At 41.6% G+C, this 24,713-nt stretch overlaps 1 long non-coding RNA gene across 1 annotated transcript; it reads right to left on the bottom strand.

Moving 5' to 3' along the window:
• Nucleotides 1-1,411: 1,411 nt before the first annotated feature.
• On the bottom strand, nt 1,412-23,942 carry LOC103100072 (uncharacterized). Its single transcript, XR_008915958.1, has 4 exons — nt 23,840-23,942; nt 12,069-12,203; nt 10,891-11,080; nt 1,412-1,497 (listed from the first exon to the last, which is right to left on the bottom strand). It is a non-coding gene; the product is annotated as an uncharacterized LOC103100072 (long non-coding RNA).
• Nucleotides 23,943-24,713: the final 771 nt, after the last annotated feature.

The raw sequence follows: 24,713 nt of genomic DNA, 5'->3' as shown, positions 1-24,713 counted from the left end.
CTGAGATCAGGAAAAGGAGACAGACATGAAAAAGTCATTATATGAGTTAGCAGTATGTCATAGTGGTTACAATTTTAATTTGCAAATTTAATTTGTAGTGAAAAAATCTGATATCCAGATTTAAGAAGATAGTAGTCTCACTCCTGCTGAAGCCATAACTATAGTATCGGGTTTGGTTCTGTTGTCACATTTTAAAAAGAATGTTGATAATGCAGAGATGATTCGGAGAAGAGCAACCAAGGTGGTAATGGGTCTTTAGACCAGGCTTATGAAGATCAGCTGGAGGAAATGGGGATGTCTAGCTTAGAGAAGAGAAGGCTTGGGGGCATGATGATTGTGTTCAAGTATGTGATTGGATATTATATGGAATTGCGATTAGACTTTTAATACTTAACTCCAGAGCAAGGATCAATTGGTAGAAGTTGGAGACACAAATGTAGGAATGACATCATGACAAACTCTCTAATAATCAGAGTTGTCCCAAAAAAGAATGGGGCTGTCTTCAGAGGTCTTCAAAGAGTCTAGACCACCACTTGTTAGGGATATTATAGTGGAAATTGATTACCTTGTAGGTATTCATTAGATTAGATGGCCACTGATGTTACTTTCAACTTCCTCAGTGATTCTGGAAAAGGAGAGCAGTGTAGGTCATTAAATAATCACGGGGGTGGGGGGGTGGGCAGCTGGATGGCTCAGTGGATTGAGAGTCAGGCCTAGAGACGGGAGGTCCTGGGTTCAAATCTGGCCTCAGACATTTCCCAGCTGTATGACCCTGGGCAAGTCACTTGACCCCCATTGCCTAGCTCTGACCACTCTTCTGCCTTGGAGCCAATACTCCAAGACGGAAGGTAAGGGATTTAAAAAAAATAATCACAGGACACATGGCAAGGAATTCTGTTAGACTCGAGCAGGGCAAGTAAGCTACAGCCAGATCATGAAGGATCTTGGATACCAGGTTAAGGTATTTGGACTTTATGAAGGCCCACCAAAGATTTCTTAGCAGGATATTGTAGCATGAGAAGATCTGTGATTTAAGAAGATTTCTCTGGATCTTAGGATCATAGATCTTTAGCTGGAAGGGTCTTCCAAAGCCATTAAGTTCAACCCCCCATTTTATAATTGAATAAACTGAGGTCTAAAGATATTAGGTAATTTGTTCAAATAGTGTTTTAGATAGGATTTGAACTCAGGTTCCTTTGATTCCCAAATCATTTCTCTTTCTACTATTCTTCCTCTTCAAGTGGGGGATTGGTTAAACAGGAAGAAAGAAATCTGAAAACTGGTACATCCATTGGAAGACTACTGTAATAAGCCAAGTAAGAATTAATTTAAAAAAACCCTCAGTATGGATTGATGCCATTGAAATTCAAAAGTAATTTAAAGTATTTAAAGAAGTGACCTCAAGATTATTCCCCAAAGCAGCTCTTTATTTCATGATCTTCAGGACTTTCAAAGGTTTTGTAATGGCTTGGTCCAAGTTTCTATTTCAGCAGAAGCCTAGTAAGAAAAAAAAAAAAAAGAAGCCTAGTAAGGATTAGAGCCTTATCACCATGTAAGTACTGTGGTGCACTACAGAACAGATTGGGGTTAAAAAATGGTTTTAATTTAATTTATTTTATTTTTAAACCCTTGCCTTCTGTCTTAGAATCAGTACTGTGTATTGGTTCTAAGGCAGAAGAGTGGTAAGGGCTAGGCAATGAGGGTTAAGTGACTTGCCCAGGGTCACACAGCTAGGAAGTGTCAGAGGCCAGATTTGAACTCAGGACCTTCTGTCTCTAGGCCTGGCTCTCCATCCATTGAGCTACCTAGGTGCCCCCAAGAACAAGATTTTAAATAAGAGCTTCAGAGAGGCCCAGAGCATGTTGTTCAAGATCACAGACAAACTGTTCACATGGAGAACTGAGATGATAACCATCACCATCACCCCAACCCCCCCCCCCCAAGACTCCAAGCTGAACATCTGCCCTAAGCCAGCTTTCCTTAGGTGAAGACGTGAAAGTTGTCTTGGTGATTTCAGTCTGGTGAAGGGAGCCTTTGGAAGCTTTAAGAACCTTCTATGGAGGGTATGGACATGTCCGTTGGCATCCTACCGAGAGAACTAAAGATACGATATCTGATTGAATCCCAGTAATTGGCACTTCCCCAGAATGTACTGATATATAGAACATTGGATTTGGGACCGGGAAGATCTGGGGTCAAATCTTTCAAACATTAACTATTGGTATAATCATAGACAAATCGCTTAACCTCTAGGGCCAAGGACTTCTTCTAGTTCCAAGTCAATAATCCTATAATCTAAAAGTTGGCAGTGACTGTTGGGAGGAAGGATTGCTGAAGAAGTTCATTACTTTGTGCTCATATTTGGTGCTTTTCATTCCCACATTTCTTCTGGAAACTTCCTGAGTGCTCCAGGTGGTGGTAGAGAACAAGGTAGGATGAAAAGGACATCATTATTGGCTGTCATAGTGAAGAAAACACACCTTCTCCTATGTGGTCCAAGAAGGACAATCCTTGGAAATGACTGTACATTCATATATGGCTATCTCAGTTTTTTAATTGAAAAAAATATTTAATTATTTCATTTAGAATCTTTTTCCATGGTCACATGATTTATGTTCTTCTCCCTCTTCTCCTCTCCCTCACCTTATAGCTGATGAGCAATTCCACTGGGTTTTACTTGTGTGGTTGGTTATCTCAGTTTTTGCTTCATTTGCATCTCTTAATGCACCCCTCCTCAATCCCAAACCCAAGAAGACTTCCCTGAGCTGAATAGGCAGAGGAGAACAATTCATTCCAATAATGGCCATGGAGGTAGCCAGAGCAGGTACTATGGAGTCCTTAGAGCTTGGTTAGACATTGAAGACCGCAAGGTCATATAATGCATCTCAGGCCATCACCTGAGATGTCTTTGCTTTTGTCTTGCCAATGGATTTGGATGATTCTGGAAGAGGGAGTGAGGCTGATGACTTTGGGCAACTCTGCCTCACTTCGATCCAAGTCACACACGAGTTAAGACATCACCCCATGACATCACTGGTTCTCTTTGAAAATGAAGGATGAACAATAGATAGCACGTGCAGTGTTCCATACTCACAGCCCTCCAGCCTTGTAAAACATCGAGGAGAGGTGCTTTCCTATATTTTTTCTTTGGAGTCAAGCTTGGTCATCATAGCTTCAAAACATTCAATTTTATTTTTTATTCTTTCCAAGTACGTTGTGTAAAAATTAAAATTAAATGTCAATAAAAGTAATATTATATTTTAAGGGATTTAGTAAATGATCACTAGAAATAGGGATACAAAGAGGATACAAAATAAAGACCACATGCCCGTGGCTGATTAGCCCATTTTAAAATCCCCATCCTTAGCTTACCACCATCACCATGCTTGCTGTTCTCATGCCAAAGATGACCAAGAGGCCTGCCCACTCGCTAATATTCTCTCTCTACAGGAAATATGTTAGGACAGGAAGTCAGTGGGCTCCCAAGAAATGTAGTTCTTTTTTAGGGCAACAGATTTTAAATTATACAATTGTTATGGCTATTACGTGTATTGTGTTGCTAGTTCTGCTAATCTCCCTTATCATGAGTTCATGTGTTTTCCCATGCTTCTTGGCATTAGATTCATCTTTTCTTAAACACATTAATATTCCATTACATTTGCCAAAACTTGCTTTGCCATTTCCCTGACTGATGAATATGTACTGTTTCCAGTTGTTTTACATATAGCCCAAGGAGATGAGTGATTAAATGAAAAGGCCCAAATCTAGACCAGAATGTAGCAGTACTTTTTAGAGTAGCAAAGGGAAATGTCATTTGTGAATCCTGCCATCCTTATTAGAAAGGGGGAATTTCCAGGGTGCATACATATAGCCTAGTGGCTTGCCTCCCAGGTAACTCCATGTTTGAGACCTTCTCTCCAAAGAAGAGGAATTTCCTGAGCAGAATGGCTCTGGAAGAGAAGAGAATAGTCAAAATGGCCCAGTTCTAGAATTAGCTTCGGGAAAGGACAGAAGCCGGAATTTGATGAGCTAGGGGCATCGATTTGTCCTCTGCTATTAGCGTAAAATATTCAGATGGTTGGGTTGGCTAGGAAGAGAGTGAGGTTCTCTGACTCGAAATCTCAAAATGCATCTCAGTTCTAGGGAGGCACATGATTTCAGGGAAGTAGCACCATGAATTTGATTGGCTCTCTTAGATTAAGGATAGACTCACCAGCAATTGTTGGAGTACTGCCTATAGAGACACCATATTCGGTTCCTTTCTCAGGATAGTCTAAACTATGGAATGGTGTTGAATGTAGAGAATTATAGGACTAGGAAAAAGCCCAGTACGCTGGAGAGAATGAAGAATCACGTTGATCATTTATGGACTACCAATAAGTTATGCATTAATTTTGAAATACCTGTGACCCATACATGAACCTGCGAAAGATTAGGAAGTGTGTAAAAGTTAGAAGAGCTGATATCATTTGGTATATGTTAGAGAATCACAGAATTGGAGGAGGAATCTCAACAGCCATTTAGTTCCCCTAATAACTGAATGGAGTTTCACTATAATCACTGGATCCCAGATGTCATCCTTGGAGAATCCCAAGAAGGAGGGACCCATTGCTTCTTGGGGATGCCCATTCTATTACTTGTACGTCCTTAATGTTAGGGCGTTTGGGGGCTCTTTTTCTTCTGACAGCAACATAAACTTAACTCTCTGTAACTCATGTCTGTCTCACCTGATTCTGCCCTCTAAAGCCAGAACCAGTCAAATCTGTCCTCCTTTTGGGCAGAACCAGCCACATCCACCCAGTGGAGGGAAGTGATGGAGTTCCAGTGCCTTGCTCAGATACAACATCCCAAACAGCTGCTCCAAACCAGACCCCTCAGTGAGGGGAGATGAAATGCCGTCTCTATTGGTCCAAAATCTCCTCCTGGAGATCAAGTGTTTCACTTATAACTAGTTCTGACTGAGGTAGAAGATCAGTAATTTGTTCCTCATACCTATTCCGGAGTCCTGAGCAAAGCCTAGTTTGTATTGGTACATTATCTCTTCTGGTGATGCTTTTAAAAAGGGGCTATTGTGATGGAATCTGGTATTAATCAGTGAGTCTCTGTCTTTGTCACAGTAGAGTGCTAAACCTGGAGTTTGAAAGACCTCAGTTCAAATCCATCTTCAGACAAGTACTTAATAGCTGTGTGACCCTGACCAAGTCACTTCTCCCGTTTGCCTCAGTTTCCTCATTTGGAAAATGAGCTGACAGAAATGGCAAACCACTCCAAAATCTTTGCCAAAAACAAATCTCTAAATGGGGTCACGAAGAGTTGGATGTGACTGAAACAACTGAAGGGCAACAAATAAGACTCTATTCCAGAAGGACTTCAGGAGAATAAGTTTTTCCAAGTAGAACTTTCTAAAGCAGAACTTGGATATGGTGCCATCCTATCTAGTCCTGGAAAAGGGTTAGGCTTGGGTTTGAATCCAGACAGCAGGAGGAATCGCCACTTAAGTGTGATGTGGAGAGAGGACTGTTCAGCTTTATGGCAGTGAAAACCTTCAGCTACTTGTCTCTTGGGCTGCCATTTTTGAGCTGCACCAAGGACTGAATGGCTGCCTGTCAGGGATGTTGTAGAGATGATTTTTCTTCAGTAAAGGGTTAAACTATGTACACTCTGAGGTCTTTGTATGATATATCACAGATTTGGAACTAAAAGGGATCTTAGAAACCATCAGATCCAATTCTCCTCATTTTTGCAAATGAGGAAATCGAGGGAAAAATGACTTAGGCGGGGTCATATGGATCCTCTTTTTCAGAGGCAGGTTTTGAACCCAGGTCTTTCTGATTCTAAGTTGTTGCTTCCCCTCTAACAATTCTAAGGTTCCTCTCAGTGCTGATTATTTGATTGTGCTCCTGCTGCTTGTTAGACTAAGGATGGTAAGTCTAAAGCTGAGAGGGGCCTCAGAGGCAACCCCCTGATTTTACAGATGGGGAAACTGAGAGACAAAGAGATTAGAGAATTTACTCGAGACCACACAGGCAAGGAATTCATTGAACCTGAAAGGGAATTCAGAGCCACGTCCTCTGATCCCTTCCTTTGTCAGGTAACAAAACTCAGTCCCAGAAAGGAAGTGACTTGCCCAGGGTCACAATGGTGGCTCCAACATCCTCTAACCAGAAAGTCAATGCTCTCTCCAAGGTGCTTGTCTTGTTTCTGACTGCTTTAGAGGAGGTGACTGGTTCTGGTCCACAATCCTTGAGTTTGGGTCAAGGCTTGGGCTACAAGGAGGTTATTCTCACTACACCTTCTATCAGAAATTCCCAAGTCCCTTCCATCATGGTGAATTACCACATTGGTGGGTGCCTCTCCTTTTGGATGGGCCAGTTCCCAGTTTCCCACAGAGTAACCCGCCTTTCTCTCGCAGCCCTTCTCTTTCCCAGGATCTGTGCCTTATGGACCGTGAGAGATAAATTCTGAGATGCAAGAATCTGGGTAATTAAGATAGAGACCTGGAGAGAAGAGGTGCATCTTACATTTCAACATTACCTGACAGCCTGGGACACAGTGGGGAGACAGACTGGGCACTGCACCATAGCCTGGAAGGCTAAAGCCAAATCTGTTTTCCTTCCGGTGGGTGGCCACAGCATGGCTGGCTGTAAAATCCCATAATACCCTTTATCTGCCTGGCACTCTCCACATCTCCTAATCATCCAGCCCTGTTAGACTTCTGGGATGGGATGGAGAGAGCCATCTCCAAACCTGAGATTAAAAATGGAAACTATTTTAAAAGGAAAATGAGAGAAAAATGAAATAAAGCCAAAGCTTGTAAATAGCTTTAGAGTTCTACAGCCTTTGAAAGGTATTCATTAAAGTGTTATTTTTATTCTGTTTGATGATTTAAGAAAGTTGTTTTCTCTTTCAAATTTGGAAAATGCTAAAAATGGGAAAAAAAACCACTTTAAGGGTTTGAAATCACAGGATTCACGTTCAAATCCTACCTAGTCTACTTAAAATCCTGGGTGATGTTGGGCCATTCACTTAACGTCTGAAGACTTCAGGGGTGAAATTGAGGGTCTTCCACTTGCTGGCCTCTATGGCCCCTTGATTTCTAAATCTATGGCCTTCTTATTCCACTTTCTAAAGATTCAACATGCTTCCCCAAATAAATAAATGCCTTAAAAACCCCTAAAATACTTTTTATTTTGAAAAATAAAGTTCTTTTTTATTGGGCAGCTAGGTTTCCCAGTGGTTAGAGCACCAGGCCTGGAGTCAGAAAGACTCATTTGAGGAATTTCAAATCTGCCCTCAGACACTCACTAGCTATGGCCCCCTGGGCGAGTCACTTAACCCTATTCATTTCAGTTTCTTCATCTGTAAAAAGAGTTGGAGAAAGAAATGGTGCACAGCTCCAGCACCATCGCCAAGAAAACTCCAAATGGGATCGTGAAGAGTCTGGCATGACAAAAAAAGGATCAAAAATAACAATGACAAATCTTGATGACCCATCCTTCTCCTTCCGGAACATTCCATGGATTCCATTTAGCAAAACTGGAATGGAATTATGAGGAGATGGTGAGAGAAGGAGGGATTTTGACCTCCATAGCATCCCTTATTGGGATACAGATTAACTTTGAGGCAAGACCTACAGGCCACGCAGAGCTGGTAGCCATCATCTACTCTGTTTCCTCCGTTATGAAGTCCTGCCAGCAATAAAATCACTGGTTCCCAATATGGCCTTAATTTATTTTTAGGAAGGGCTGGGAAGTCAAACAGACAATGAAAGAAGAGCATCACCATCTGCCTGACAGCAGGACCATTTTGCATACAATCCCAAGTGCCAGAGAACTGATATGTTGCCATTAACCCTTTGGACTCCTCCTGGGCATCATGCTATAAAGACCCCCCCCCAACAACACTGCACTACTTGGACCACTACTTGATTTCACAATGATTAAGTCAAGATGTCCAACTACATTTGCTTTGGGGGCTTAAATAACCACAACCTGTACTGGCCAGATAGCCCTGATGCAGTATACTGTATAAAGATAGAAAAAAAAGGGGGCGGGAAGCAGAAGTTTTTAGGAGCTTGTTAAACCCAGTTCTAGAGTCAGAAGACCTCAGTTCAAATATGACCTCTCTGGCATTTACAGTGTGACCTTGGATAAATCACTTAAATTGCTCTGCGCCTCAGTTTCTTCATCTGAAAAATGAAGGGGATATAGCAGATGGCCTCTGAGATTCTTTTCAAGCTTTAAATTGCTATTCCTCAAAAATGTACTTCAATTTCTTGATGAATTTTATTCTTTTATGTTTTCAATTGCGAAAGAGAATTAAAACAGAGAGAGAGAGAAATAGACAGATGGAGAAAGAGGAGAGACAGAGAGAGACAGAGAGAGGGGGGAGGGAGGGAGAAAGAGGGAGTGAGGAAGGGAGGAAGGGAGGGAGGGGGAAAGAGAGAGACAGAGAAATAAAGACAGAGACAGAAGGAAGAAGGAGAGAGGGGGGAGAGAAAAGGGGGAGGGAGGAAGGGAGGGAGAGGAAGAGAGACAGAGAGGGAGAGACAGAAAGAGAGACAGGGAGAGAGAGAGGGAGAGAGGGGAGAAAAAGAGAGAGAAAGGAGAGAGGAGAGAGAAAGGGAGAAAGAGGGAGGGGGAAAGAGAGAGAGAGAGAAAGAGAAACAGAGACAGAAGGAGGAAGGAGAGAAAGAGGGAGAGAAAAGGGGGGAGGGAGGAAGGGAGGGAGAGGAAGAGAGACAGACAGATAGGCAGAGACAGGGGAAGGGACAAAAAGAGAGACAGGGAGAGAGAGGGAGAGGGAGAGAGAAAGAGGAGAGGAAGAAAGAGAGAGAAAGGAGAGAGGAGATAGAGAAAGGGAGAAAGAGGGAGGGAGGGAGGGAGGGACAGACATGTGGGAATGAAAGGAGATGGCCCCTGCCAAAGCATATTAATAATTACTCAGTCAGTTATAATCTTGGCGAGCTAGCTGGGGCACCAAGAAGTTTCAAGTGACTTGTCCAGTATCACACAGTCAACAGGCACCAGATGAGAAACTAACCTCAATCTTGTTAACTCTGATTTTCTGATCTTCAGAGGGGCAATTAGGTGGCACATTGGTTCAAGCTTTGGACCTCTAGTCAGAGAACTGAATTCAGATACTTGTTTAGTGACCTTGAGAAAGTCACTTAACCTCTGCCTCATTTTCCTCACCTATAAAATGGGGAAAATAATGGCATTTACCTCTCAAGGGTTATGGAGTTCAAATGAAATAACTTTTGGAAAGTGCTTCACAAATTTTAAAGCACTATATAAATGTTAGTTATCATCATAACCATCACTGACAAATAAGAAAAGCTAGTCTGTGATCTGCTCCTGTTACAAGATGGTAGATACCTGAAGCCATGTGGTGCCTTGGAAAGAGCACTGACTCAGGGGTCCTGGAACTGGGTTCAAATCCTAATCTTCCTTCTGATGCTTGTGTAACCTTGACTAAGCCACCTCCCTAATTCTGTTTTGTCATCTTTAGAATCGGGCATTTGGACTCAATGACTTCTAAAGCCAACTCTGGGTATATCGTAAGTCTTTTCACTTCCTTGAACTTTACTCCCACTTTTTTCACCTGTAAAATGAAGGGGTTAGACCAGATGGACTGTGAGGTCCCTTCTAGAGCCAAAGTTGATGATCCCAAGACACTTAAATTCCATTAGCTTTAGTTTCTCCATCAGAAAAAGAAGTGGATTTGCTGATGACCACTGAGGTTCCTTTCCATTTCGGTCAATGGTACTATGACCAAAGTCACCTGACTTCCTTGGTCTCAGTTTCCCTAATTGATAAGATGAGGAGGTTGAAAGTGATGGCTGAGACTCCTTCCATCTAGATCTAGGATGACTTGACTCCTAGTTCAATGGTCCTTCCTCTCTGCCATGTTTTTTCTCTCATGGTTGCATTACTTGATCGCCAAGCACGCTAGAGTTTACATTGGCAGATGGATGAATTTTGATCCCAAAGGTCCTATTGAAGACCACAGAATGAGTTGCTACCTTTCACTTACAAGGAAAGAACCGTATGTCTACCATTGTGCTGAGCTGTCCCATGGTGGAGAATCATTTCCATCCATCCCGATTCAATTCCATCTACATGTTGTGACTTCGGAAACCTCTGCCAAGTCCAAGTGGACACAGGGTTCCTCCAAAAGACTCCTGCTAATTCTGTTGGTTAAACAGAACAATTCATTTGGGAAATGTTCCATTTGCCAATGTGGTCCCAATTTGGAACTTGAGCGCCCCCTTGTGCTGAAGAGAATTATGGGAAAATCACTAATTGGATTGATCCCCCTCAAGCTAGATTAAGAGAGACACAGAGAGAGGCAAAAGTGTTTTCTGGACTGGACAGACCACAGTGGAAGTACTGGTTTTCCTTCTGGATCCTGGAGTTTAACTGGGGTGTGGACAAATCCCAGAATGATAAGAGGATGATGGAGATACTGAGGCAACCCAAGCCTGTCACTGCAGTCAGAGCACCTGGGTTCAAATTCTCCATCTGCCATAATTTTCAGTTCAAATAAAGGGTTTAGATTGGAATCCTCCTGGGTGACCATTAACAAGTCATGCAAACTCTCTTGACCTCAGTTTCCCTATCTGTAAAATAGAAGGCTCCCTGTAGCTCTAATGATTCTATTTGAGGGATGGCTGAAGGGACGGGGATTTTTTAACAAAAGGACAGACTGAGCAAGGCAGAGAGAGGTGGTGGGGGATGATTTCTGTCTTGCAATATTGTAAGAGGCCCCTTATTAGAAAAAAAGGATCAGACTTGTTCTGGGTAGCCCCAGAGGGCAGAAAGAGGACCAAAGAGGAGGAAGTGACAAGGCGATAGACTTTGGTGCAATGTTCTAATAACTAGGACCTACCAACAATAAAATGGGCTCTCGGATCATTCGAGCAGAGCTGACATGGCCACTGGATGGAGCGTTGCCCAAGACATCAGTACTGCAGAGGTGGCTGGACCAGGGGACATCTGAGGACATCCTTGCATCTCGAGGACTTGACAATTCTCTGGTTTCTGGTGTTCAGTAATTACTACAGCCTTCCTGCCTTTGTCTTTTTGGAAAAAAACACACAGTGCGGTCAGGTCAATTTAGTTTTAATTACCTAATGGTAGCTGAGGACAGCGATAGAGTTTAGGATAGACAGTATTGTTTTTAATCCTTACTTTCTGTCTCAGTGACAATTTCTGAGCCAGATGGGCAAGGGCTAGGCAAATGGGGTTGTGGCTTACCCAGGGTGCCACAGTGAGGAAATGGTCCAGGACAGACTCCAGTCCTGGGTCTCTATCCACCATGCCACTTAGCTGGCCCAGCAATATGATTTGGTAGAAAATATTCTGGGCCAGGAGTCAGAGGAGCTGAGTTTGAATTTTCCCTCTGATGTTTATTGATTACTTGAGTGACCTTGGGAATGTCATCAAACATCCTCCAGCCTCAGTTTCCCCATTGGTAAGATAGGAAGGTTGATTCCATTTTTTTTTAATTTGTGATCAGGTGGACATTCCTAAGAAATGGCTCCTTGTTTTTTGGAAAAATTCACGTTCATCCACATGGGATGGTATATGTGTATGCATGTAGGGAAGGACAACTATCACACTAGACACTAATCTCAAACCCAACAATGACTAGTTTTCACTCCCAAAGGTGAAATTAGTATAGGGGTAGAGACTTATAGGATCATGGTACCCCAGACCTAGAAAGAGCCTCAGAGGCCACTGAATCCAGCATTTTACAGATGGAGAAACTGAGGTCCAGAGGGGTTAGGATTATAGACCTATACTTGGAAGTCACCTTAGAAATCACCTAGTCCATATCTCATTTACAGATAAGGAAAACAGAGCCAGGGAAATAATGCAATTTAAGATCATAGGTAGAAAGGAACCATGGAGCCCCTTCAGGTGAGAAAACTGAGGTCCAGGGAATTAAGATTGGGAGGATTTGAACCCAAATCTTATGTTTCTAGAGCAAGTTTTCTTTCTAGTAAATTACAGGAGGTCAGGAACTGGATATTTTCACCAGAGGCTTTGACCACTGCTACTCACCTATCTGCCTAAATGATGAACTCCTTTGGCATAATCATCTTTCGTTGTTTTTCATAGTTCTTCAGATTCTTATCTCCACTTCCCTCTACAATCTGGTGTCTCAGAAAGCAGAGCGTTTTGTTCATCTTTCTACCCCTTAGTCCAAAAGAAAAAAAATAATAAAAAATAAATAAAAATAAAAAAAACAATAGAAGCTCAAAAGCTTTTGGACTAAATCAATGGGAAACGTCCATTTGGGACATGGACATTTGCAACCCATCTGCAGGGCAATCTGTACCACTTCAGAACTGAGAGGGACCACAGGCATCCTCTGGTCCAGTGGCTTCTATTATGCATAGAGGCAGGGACCAAAAGGATGTCTACTGCGACCTGTGAGAAGGAGAGTTAAGCAAGCCATTTCCCATTTTATTTTCTTCATGAGTTTTTTTTTCTTGTATAAGAGATAGATATCTTCTTTCACAACATGGACATGGAACTAATCATTGCACGAGAGCACATGTACAACCTATAGCCCATTAGCTGCCATCTTGGGAGGGAGGGAGAGAGAATGTGGATAGCAAAATGTAAGAAGACTCATTAAAAATTGGATCAACATGTAATTGGGGAAAAAACACTAAAAATGAAAAGGAAAAGAAAAGTTGATGATTTCATTTCATCAGTATTTGAGAGGCCATAAACTAGAGTAGTTAGAGTATTCGACTGGAATTGGGTGTTTAAATCTTGCCTTTGACACCTAGTAGCTGTGTGACCTTGGGTAAGTCACAATCTCTTTAAGCCTTTGTTTTCCCATCTGTAAAATGAAGAAATTAGACTTGATGACCTCTGAGTTTCCTTTCAAGCTCTGACTCTACGATACTCAAAAACAAAATGGTATTTTGGACTCAAACCATACAAGCTACATCCACAAAGCTGAATATTTTCTGCTGTCTTGATTTTTTTTTGCCCTTTCTAAGGGGATTGTGATAGAATAATTCTTTTTCTGGTGTCCTTGCTTTTCGAAGATCAGACTTGCTGCCTTTTGTTCAGGTCTGGCTAACTGCCAGTCTGTGCCCTATTTTGTACCTTTGTAAGTCATGCCACTGCTCCCTTTGATGACATTCATTAGTGGGGCTTCACATTCTAAATCTTTGAGAGAGATTTGTTTTGGAGAATTTGGTTTAACTCACCAAACACACTGACCATCTATTATGTGTAAGGAAGGCATACTGATTGGAGCTGGGGAAGGATGTAAGGATGAATTAAAATGCTCCCTGCCCTTGAGGAGCTTACTAGATTGCAAGAGAGACTGGAGGGGATGGATAGGTAGCTCAGTGGATTGAGGCCTAGAGATGGGAGGTCCTGGGTTCAAATCTGACCTCAGACACTTCCCAGCTGGGTGACCCTGGGCAAGTCACTTCACCCCCATTGTCTAGTCCTTCCTGCTCTTCTGCCTTGGAGCCAATACACAGTATTGACTCCAAGATAGAAGGTGAAGGTTAAAAACAAAAAGAGAGAGAGCCTGGAAACCAAGATGAATACAATTAAAGTATTTAAAAATAATTATTACATAATACATATGTTAATAACTACTATATATAAATAATATTATGATTAAAGCATAATGATTAATAGCAAATATTTAATAATAATAATGCTAACATTAACATAATATTTTAGGGCTCCTGGGTCTTGCTATCTACCTTGCTGCTGTCCTTCCTATATGTGCTTTCTCGTCCCAGTCAGATAATTTATTCAGAGTCTGCTATGTTCAGGACATTGTACTAAGCAAAGCACTGGAACTCCCTCACTATCAGAGTCTCCTCTTGAGAGCTTTGCGTTTTTAATCAGGGGTTCAGGCTTGGGAGCAACAAAATACAACACATCTGTAGCCTGACAGATTTTCAGATTCTCTCTCTCTCTCTCTCTCTCTCTCTCTCTGTGTGTGTGTGTGTGTGTGTGTATGTGTATGTCTTTCTGTCTCTCACACACTCTCTCTCTATCTTTCTGTCTCTCTTTCTCTCCTCTCAGTCTCTCTCTCTCTCTTTCTCTCTCTCTGTCTGTCTGTCTCTCTTTGTCTCTCTGTCCCTCTCTCTGTCTCCCTCTCCTTTCCTCTCTCTCTCTCTCTCCCTTCCTCCCTCCCTCCCTCTCTCTCTCTCTCTCTCTCTCTCTCTCTCTCTCTCTCTCTCTCTCTCTCTCTCTCTCTGTATATGTGTGTGTCTTTCTGTCTCTCTCACACACTCTCTCTCTGTCTATCTTTCTGTCTCTCTCTCTCTCCTCTCTCAGTCTCTCTCTCTCTTTCTCTCTGTCTGTCTGTCTCTCTTTGTCTCTCTGTCCCTCTCTCTGTCTCCCTCTCCTTCCCCCCCCCCCTCTCTCTCTCTATCTCTCTGTCTCTCCTCTCTCTGTCTCTCTGTCTCTCTCTGTCTCTCTCTCTCTCTGTCTCTCTCTCTGTCTCTCTCTGTCTCTCTGTCTCTCTCTGTCCCTCTCTCTGTCTCTGTCTCTGTCTCTGTCTCTCTCTCCATGTATATGTGTGTGTGTGTGTGTGTGTGTGTGTGTGTGTATACCTCAACAAGAAAAGCTACTCATATTTCTATAAGGGAAGAGGGTTCACTGAATATCCACTCCATCCTGATAGCCCCAAACAAGAATCAAAGGACAGAACTCAGGGAGCTTCTCTGTCCCTCTCTGACCTTGAGAATTGTTTGTGGAGGTTCCTCCCTCCTCTATGTACCAACCCAACAATTCACTAAAGCAGGGAGGTGGAAACTCTCCAGGACATGTTTCCATTTGTTGGATATTGCCTCATATGCCACTTATCGGTTTTTCCAACAGCTTCACTGCAAAAGAAAAAGAAAAAGCTTTCTCTAAGACTGGGAGAGGCTGACCAGAAGTCAAGAATAATAGGGGCACAGGGAGAACACCTTGAGATCTTTCACACTGCCTTCACACACACACACACACACATACACACACACACACACAGAGACATGCACATGCACATGCACCGATCCTCTAATCTAGGGACAAGGCATTTTCTAAAGGGAACATCCACTGAGCAACTATTCTGCAGTGCTAATGAACTTGAAAAATCTATATCGAGGTTCCCAGCCTTGGCAAATCAGGGCTAGCTGGGGGAGAAGTTATGAAATCAGCAAAGTCAGTCTCTAGGGAATCTCATCTGTTGTTGCTTTGGGGGACTCCTCTGAGCCTGTCTCCTTGCCCTGTCCAGTACCTTTCACATAAAAGCTCTTCCACTATCACACCTAGCTCTGACATTGTCCTGCTTCCCATTGAGGTACAAATGAAAAGTCATCCTGATGACACATGTTCAGGGGCAGTCAGGAGGCAGGTTTAGTGGGAAAACCAGGAGCTGGAAGCCAGGCAGTGAGGGTAGACCCACTCTCTTTTTTTCTTAAATTTTACTTTTATTGTCATACAAAACACACTTGCGTATTGGGCATCATCATAAGAGCAAACTCATACATTACCAAAACCTAAATATAAGACCAAAAATCCACTGATGTGAAAGACGACTCCCACAGTTCTTTCTCTGGAGGTGGAGAGCCTTTTTCCTCATAAGTCTTTCAGGATTGTCCCAAGTCAGTGTATGGCTGAGAATAGCCAAGTTTTCTCAGATAGACAATATTGCTGTTACTGTGTACGATGTTCTCCCAGTTCTGCTTATTTCACTCTGCATCAGTTCTGTCAGATCTTTGCAGTTCTTTCTGAAATTATCTTGCTCATCATTTCTTAGAGCACAACAGTATTCCATTAACAACATGTACTACAACGTGTTCAGCCATTCCCCAATTGATGGGCATTCTGTCAGTTTCCAATACATCGTCATTGCAAAAAGAGCAGCTATAAATAGTTTTGTACAAGTAGGTCCTTTCCCCTTTTTTTCATTATCTCTTAGGAATACAGACCCAGTAGCAGTATTACAGGATCAAAAAGTATGCACAGTTTCAAAGTCCTTTGGGTATAGCTCCAAATTTGCCCTCCAGATTGGTTGGATCAGTTCACAACTCCACCAACAATGCATCAGTGTCCCCTCCAACATTTACCACTTTTCTTTATTGCCATATTGGTCAATTTGATATGGGTGAGGTAGTACATTAGTGTTGTTGTAATTTATTTTTATTTTATTATTATTCATCATTATTAATCGATTAATATTATTTATTTAATTAGAGAAATTGCATTTCTCTAATCAAGAGTGATCTAGGACATTTTTTTCCATATGATCATTTATGACTTTGATTTCTTCATCTGAAAATTGCTTATTCATATCCTTTGACCATTTGGCAGACCATTCTTTCCAGGAACTATGAACAAATGAAGGCACAAAGGGGTCGAGGGCCGTGGATGGTATACAGTAGAATAGGCCAATCATTGGGCTGAATATCATGTAGAGAGGAGAGTGAGACCAGAGTATCAGGAAGAGTTTGGGGAAATGGGGGCTTAGAGTTACTAGAGGTCATGGTGAAGACCATGGAAGGAAGGGAGAAGAAAAGATAGGAGGGCAGCTGATTATAATCAGAAAGGGAAATCTGAGATATAATAACCAGTGATGGTTCACTGGTAGAACTGATGTTGAGGTCTAGGTGAGGTTTGACCTAGATGGCCAAAGAGGATGGAAGATGTAGGTCCTTAACATTCAGGAGATTGATGAACCAGAGAGGCTGGGGTGTTGGAGTGGACTTCAATGTGTATATTAAAGACCTCATGCATGAATACTGTAAATCCCTGAGAAAAAAAGGTGAGTCAGAGTCAGATTCAATAAACATTATTAAGCATCAACTATGTGCCAGACACCATGCTAAGGTCTAAGCAAACAAAGGCTTAGTTTTTTTTAAACCCTCACATTCCATATTAGAATCAATAATATGTATTGTTTCTGAGGCAGAAAAGAGGTAAGGGCTAGGGAAGGGGAGTTAAGTGACTTGCCCAGGGTCACACAGGTGGGAAGTGTCTGAGGCCAGATTTGAACCCAGAAACTCCCATCTCCAGGCCTGGGTCTCCATCCACTGAGCCACCCAGCTGCCCCACTCCTCCCTGAATTTTACAGATTAGCAAACTAAGGCTGACAGGCAAAGTGATTTTGTCCAAAGTCCATCTGCAAAACTGTGATTGGAATTCAGGTGCTCTGCTTCTAAATCCTGAGTCCTGCGCACTTTCCCACATCTCTCTGATGGGAGGACAAATAATCCCAATAAAGAGACCCAAAATAAAGTTGCAAAATATTTCACTACTTATCTTACTGCAACAGGAAACAAAATTAATTCTGGGATCATCCCGGTGGCCTCTCCGAATGCTTTCCATCCTTGAAGTGATCTGCTCAGCTTTGTAGCTTTCTCTTTGATTTGATTTTTCCATTTCTCATGAATGCCTGTGCCCCACAGTGCCCCAGGATGCCTGCTGATACTTGCTGATACTTGAAGATTGTAATAAAGTAGTGTCTGACAGGATTAGCCAGCAACTTGCCCGTCAGCTCAATAATGCAATCTCACTTAGGGACAGTCTTTGGAAGGCAATCCATCAGGTGGAGAAAAAGGCGGCTTGCTCTTCAGAGGGAGAATGTGAGATTTTATTAACCCCAAAATGGGCAGGAATGTTTTTTTTCTTTCAGATTTATCTTTGAAAAGTTTTATTATTCGGATTTCTGAGAGCGAGTCTGGGGAAAAACAGGTCGCTCTTCAAGATGAGAGAACCTGTTAGGCAGACAAGTGAGAAGAGCATCACTAAAGCATTGAATTTCATCAAAAACAATGGACAAATATTGCTGACACTCAGCTGTGTAGAGATCATCAGGCTGGTGCTAGGAGAGTTGAAGCATCGCCCCTGCCCTCATGAAACTTATAGACCTCCAGGGGGTGGGAAAGAAACACTGAGGATTATAATGTATGATCATTTATACCTGTGCAGAGTTACAGAGCAAAAAGCTATGTCAAGTCTGGAGGGAGAGTTGTTTCTGGTCACAGGCTGCAAAGAAAACGAACTCAAGGAGTTTGTGTTTGAGTGAGGTTTTAAAGGATAGTGTTATTTCATAAAGAAAATGTGTTGAGGGACAGCTAGGTAGCTCAGGGTATAGTGAATTACTCCTGGGGTTCAAATCTGGCCTCAGACCCTCCCTAGTTGTGTGACCCTGAGCAAGTCATTTAACCTCAGTTGCCTAACCCTTTCCTCTTTTCTGCTTTGGAAGTGATCCTTAATATTGATTTTAAGATAGAAGGTGAGGCATCCAGAGGAAGAACTGTGAGAGTAGAAACACAGTAGAAACACAGAAGAAAAACAACTGCTTGATCACATGAGTTGATGGGGATGTGATTGGGGTTGTAGACTTTAAGTGATCACCCTAGTGCAAATATCAATAATATGCAAATAGAACTTGATCAATGATACATGTAAAAAACCCAGAGGAATTGTGCATTGGCTATAGGGGTGGGAGGAGGAGGGGAGGGGAAAAAACATGAATTGTGTAACCATGGAAAACTATTCTAAATTAATTAAGTAAATAAGCTTTAAAAAATAAGTGGGGAGAAAAAAAAGAAAAAGGGAAGGAAGGAAGGAAGGAAGGAAGGAAGGAAGGAAGGAAGGAAGGAAGGAAGGAAGGAAGGAAGGAAGGAAGGAAGGAAGGAAGGAAGGAAGGAAGGAAGGAAGGGAGGGAGGGAGGAAGGAAGGAAGGAAGGAAGGAAGGAAGGAAGGAAGGAAGGAAGGAAGGAAGGAAGGAGGGAAGGAGGGAAGGAAGGAAGGAAGGAAGGAAGGAGGGAAGGAGGGAAGGAAGGAAGGAAAGAAAAAGGGAAGGTAAGAAAGGATAAAACAAGAGAAGGAGAAAGGGGTAAGGAGAGAGAGAGGGAGGAATGAAGGAAGGAAATATGTTGGATTCATGTGTAGGGGTTGGTAAGTCATTCAATTGTTTTATTTTTTTCAATTAAAAAGCATTGATTCTCTTGTTCTCTCTCTATTTTTTCTCTCTCCTCTGTCCTCTCTTCTCTCTTTCCTTTCTGTTTTCACACTCCTCCCTCTTACCTCCCTCTTCTCTTCCCAACCATCGTTACTGAAGAAATAAAAGAAGAAAGGAAGAAAAAAAATCATTACAAACAATATGCACAGTAGAGCACAATAAACTCCAGTGGTCATGACCCAAAATTGATGACTCATTCTGCACTTTGAATTCAGTAAAGTCCCTGGTTAACAACAGAGGAACAGGGCACATTATTTTTTTTCATCCTAGACATGGACTATGAACCCTAAGAATCAGGGAATCACATGAACATAGAACTGAGGACTAATGGGGGCCTAAGAGATAATCTAACCAAATTCCATTATTTTACAGTCTTCCAATTCAAAATGACTTTTCCAGGATCACTTGGGTCATAAGGAGTCAAAATAAGATTTGAACCTAAATAATAGCTCAGTGGTAGAAAAGGACTTCAGAGGCCCTATTGTCCAATATCTATGTTTTATAGATGAGGAAAATGAGGCTCAGAGAGACTGGGACTTGTAGCAAGGGAGGGGTTACTTGAATCCAGATTCCCCAACTCCAAATATTCCTTCTTCTCCATTGCTACATCATTAGTTTCCTGGAGGCACTGTCCAGGATGACTGGTGCTGTTAACCCAACAAAAATGGCATTAAATGCATCGAACATCATATATAACATTCATTGAACTCATGATGTGGTTTATTCCATTTGTTTGTGGATGGGGTTAGGGAGGAACAGTGAATGATAGGAAATGATAGGAATGATAGGAAATAGCACAATCAGGAGAAAAAGGCAGAAAAAAGATTTTATCCTTTTTCCTTTCCAATAACTTTTTAAAAATAAACCCTGACTTTCCATTTTAGAATCAAGACTCTGTATTGGTTACAAGACAAAAGAGCAATAGGAACCAAACAATGGGGGTGATATTACTTGTCCAGGGTCACCCAGCTAGGATGTATCTGAAGTCAGATTTGTAGCCAGTACATCTCATCTTTAATTCTGGCTCTTAATTCACTGAGTCTCCTAGCTTTCTCCTTTTCCAAGAACACTGAACTGAAGCTTCTGAGAGCATTGAAAATAGACCTAGAATCAGAAAATGGTTAAGAGCAACATACTTGAAAGAAAGTTCTTATTAAACTCAGAATCTGCCTCCCTAGAATATCTTGTCATTGGTCCTGGCTCTACCCTATAGAGTAACACAGAATGAGCTACTTGGGATTCTGGCCTTGGGGCAAGCCATTTAAGTGATACTAAACCTCTCTAATTGCACCACCATCTCCCTCCATCTTCTTTCCCCAAAGGAGAACAAAGGAAGCTGAAAATGCTTGGCTACAATCTAGGTGACTGATAGCAACAGCACATTCCTTCTAGATGTTCCCTAACCATCTCTCTAATTATAGGCTCTAGAGTTTTCCCATGAATTCAAGTCACATTCACTGGCCTCTGGTCTGAAGAGTTTGTGAGATCTGGAGTCAGAAGGGATCCCAGAGGACAGTGAGTTGTTTTGTTCTTTCTGTTCTTCATCCATGGAATTCCATCAGCTGCTTTGAGTCCTCTCCACTGCTTTGAAATGCATTCCTTTTGTCTCAGAACCCTCATTTTCCCTCAAGCCTCAGGTCAAGAGTTTCTTTCTATCTGAGATCTTTTAGAATCTCTCTACTTCTTCATGTATCTCTCCTTTCCTTCTCCCCACTCCTTTTCTCTTCTCTCCTCTCCTCTCCTCTCCTCTCCTCTTCTCTTCTCTTCTCTTCTCTTCTCTTCTCTTCTCTTCTCTTCTCTTCTCTTCTCTTCTCTTCTCTTCTCTTCTCTTCTCTTCTCTTCTCTTCTCTTCTCTTCTCTCCTCTCTCTCTGGCTCTCTGTCTCTGTCTTTGTCTCTCTCTTCAGACACACACACACACACACACACACACACACACACACACACATCCTTATGTTTATGTTGTGTACATTTGTACCAAAGCCGTTATCTCTCCTAGCTATACTGTAAGGTCCTTAGGGGACTTATTTAGTTTCTGAAGTTGTATTCTCAAACAACTCTCTCTGAAATACAATTTATAAAAATGATAATAATAATAACAATAACAAGACTAACAACAAGAAATCTCACTAATATATCAATTAAGCATAACAAACATCATCTCCTTTGATCCTTGCTACACCTCTGGGAGGAAGGTGCTATAATAATGCCTATTTTTCAGATGAGGAAAAGAAGGCTGAAGGAAATTAAGTTACTTGCCTAGGTCAAATAGCTGATAAGTATCTAAAGAAGGCTTCAGCATCTTATCTTTTTTCCCTGGACTCCAACTCCAATACTCCCTCTCTTTTCTTAAACCCTTACCTTCCATCTTAAAATCAGTATAAATACCAGTTCCAAGGCAGAAGAGCAGTAAGGACTAGGCAGTGGAAGTGAAGTGACTTACCCAGGATTAAAAAGCTAGGTTCAAATTTGAACCCAGGACCTCCCATCTCTAGGCTGGCTCTCAATCCACTGGACTACTTAGCTGCCCCCTTCAATACTCCTTCATGATGCCACTTAGCTGCTTCTAACAGTCATCAGTAAAACTCATTCTTCCTGATTTCCAATCCAGTGCTCTAGACACTGCATCTTTGTCTCATAACATTCATCCATGGCCGGGGAAGAGATTTCTTGGTCCCTGGAAATACATATGACCCAATGTGAGCTCATCTCTTAGACTCAGCAAATGATCTAGTACTACCTCCTTTATTGTTCATTCCACTCCTGTGATCAGGTAAAAGCTTAATAAATTATGAGCTGGTGAAGCATCTCAGAGAAGATATTTACTCTTAGAGCCAGGAGCTCTGAGTTTAAATACCATCTCTGCCAGGCTTAGAGATGGGAGGTACTGGGTTCAAATTTGACTTCAGATACTTTCTAGTTGTATGACCCTGGGCAAGTCACTTAATCCCTATTGCCTAACACTTATCATTCTTCTGCCTTGGAACCAATATATTTTTTTAAAACTTTAGGACAGAAGGTAAGGGTCCTAAAAATAAATATGTACATACTATCTCTGTGACAATCATGTTATTTACTTTACCTGTTTAGAGCTATTTCCTCATCTGTAAAATGAGAGGATTGGTCTAGATGTCCTTGAAGTTCCCTTCAGGAGACTCCAACTTTCCATCTGTTATATATTATTGTCATTTGGTCATTATTGATACTTTTCCTTCCCTGTTTATTTTTTCTTCATCAAATTAGTGGGTAAATTGGGCCAAGTGGTATCTACTTCATAGAGAAGTGTGGGGAAGGGAAGAGTAGACAATCATCAAATGATAAAGAAGGGCAAGATTTATGGTGGAGGAGTCAAAGGCAGAGATAATGATGTCAAAGAAAAGAAGAAGAGAAAGAAAAGTTTGAGAAAGCAACATTTGGAGCCAGTTGCTATCCTGCTTCTCTCTGATCCTAGTGCTGGGTTCACAGCTTAAGACAAGTCCTGAGGCAATCAATTCAGGGCTGCAAAGCATCTATTTCACTGAGAATCCATCAGTGTCCCAGGAGAATAAAGATAATTAGCTGCCAATTGGATGTGCCTTCCTCTTCTCTGGGTAATTAGCCATGCAGGAATCTGGCCCTTTCAGAGTCAGCACATTTGCAACCTCCAGATGCCATTATTCCCTCTATTGTAAGGAAACAGTAATGGTAGTCAGCTAGGAAATGTGGCCACCATTTTGGCAATAACTTAGGGAATAAAGTCAAGTGCCAGGTTTGGGGAGATATGGGGAAGGTGGCTCTATTGATGGTGGGACAGACTGGGTAAGGGGAAACAGGCACTGATTTTAGCTAAATTGGGTCTTAAATTGTTTGTCAGTGACATGCTGTGCTAACATTACAGTGCCACCTGTGATTGTACATGTAACTCCCTTTCTGGCAGGGCACTGCCATATGGGAATGCCACTACTGTATACATATGTATGCCACAAGGCTAACCATATAGGAACTCCTTTCTTCTTCAACCAAAATGCTTTCAGCTTGACCTTGATCAAGTGGTGCAGAGCAGGAGTTAATCACAGAGAAAGAGAGACAGACAGACAGACAGACAGAGAAAGAGAGAGAGAAAGAGGATGAGGGAAAGAGAAAAAGGAGGGAGAGAAAGGGATGAGGGAGAAAGAGATGAGGGAGAAAGGGTGAGAGAGAGAGTGTTAGAGACAGAGAGACAGACAGACAGAGAGAGACAGAGACAGAGAGACAGAGAAAGACAGACAGAGAGAGAGAGAGAGAGAGAGAGAGAGAGAGAGAGAGAGAGAGAGAGAGAGAGAGAGAAACAGTTAAACTGGTTAAAATGGTCCAATCATGGTCCACGCTTCAGACCCAGGATTCTGTAGTCAACAGTAGCTCCAAGGGATTATCTGTCGGTTGGATTCATTGTCTTCCCTTAGAAAGGGACCCCCTAGAAGACCTTTAGTCCATTACAGGAAGCCAATACATGAATCTCATCTCTAGCATCTTTGACAGATAAAAAGCTCTGTGTAAAACTTTCTAATTATGGGACATGTATCACCTTCCAAGGGACCCATGGGATCCCAGAAACCTGACTTTGTTTTACTATAGTCTAGAGACGATTTCTTCCTTGTTCAAACTTTTCTCCAGCTTTTCATAAATTGGCAAAAACTGGAAGGTGTTAGAGTTGCTCAATGAATGATTACTGGTGAGTCTATATGATCTAATTGATCACTTTCTGCTCTAAAATTATATGCTCTGGGGTTTATTCACCCAACAAAAGTTAGCACTAGGCATCACCCGCAGCCTAGATATTGTGAAAGAGAACAGCTGAATATATATGGAACCTACCATCAAAGATCTTGCAGGCTAAAAGACTGGTGAGTCTTGGTTTGAGCCTTAGGCAGGGAATGAAGAGATCATAGCTTCAGTCTCAGCTACCACTTCCCTTCAATGTCCTCTTGCAGAATGAGGAATTTGGCTCAACATCCCTTCCAGGCATGATGTCTAGGATGCCAGAATCATCAGAGTTCAGATGCTTGTGGCTTTATTTGTACCATATTGAAAACCATTTAATTAACAAATAACAACTAAGTAGTGATAGTCACCATTTTGTACTAGAGTAGGAGTTGGTAAGACCTGGGTTCAAATCCTGCCTCAGACCCTTACTAGCAGAGTAACTTCAGCCAAAAGATTTACTTTATCTGGTCTCAGTTTCTTTATCTCTAAATTGGGGTTGGGGACATAAATCTTTAACTTATAAAGTCTTTTATAGTTCAAAATCTATGGTCCAATGATAACCACATATGCCTCATAGTAACATATGTCTAATTACTACCTGAATAAATTGCAAATTTAAATTTAACATACCAAATAGAATGTAGCAGATATTTCCAAAGGATAAACAAAAGGGTATAAAAACTAAAATAGGGTAAAAATGATATAATAAATAAAACTAAAGAAGAAAATAATTTAATTTCTTTCTTCTATGGTATGGGGAGTTTATTATAATCAATTTTTTGAATTTTTATTTAGAATATTTTTCCAGGGTTACATGATTCATGATCCCTCCCCCTCACTTTCTCCTCCCCCTTCCCAAAGCTGGAAGTATACATGTAGCATTGTTTAAAGAGTATAATTTTTAAAAATACAAAGTTATTTCATTGAAGAGCCTAATTTTTTAAGGACATAATAAAGGAAAGAAAAGGGTCACCAAAAGAAATCA

The sequence above is a fragment of the Monodelphis domestica genome, chromosome 2 (genome assembly GCF_027887165.1).
Source record: "Monodelphis domestica isolate mMonDom1 chromosome 2, mMonDom1.pri, whole genome shotgun sequence".
NCBI classification, from domain to species: Eukaryota; Metazoa; Chordata; class Mammalia; order Didelphimorphia; family Didelphidae; genus Monodelphis; species Monodelphis domestica.
This window is presented reverse-complemented; position numbering and strand designations above follow the sequence as displayed.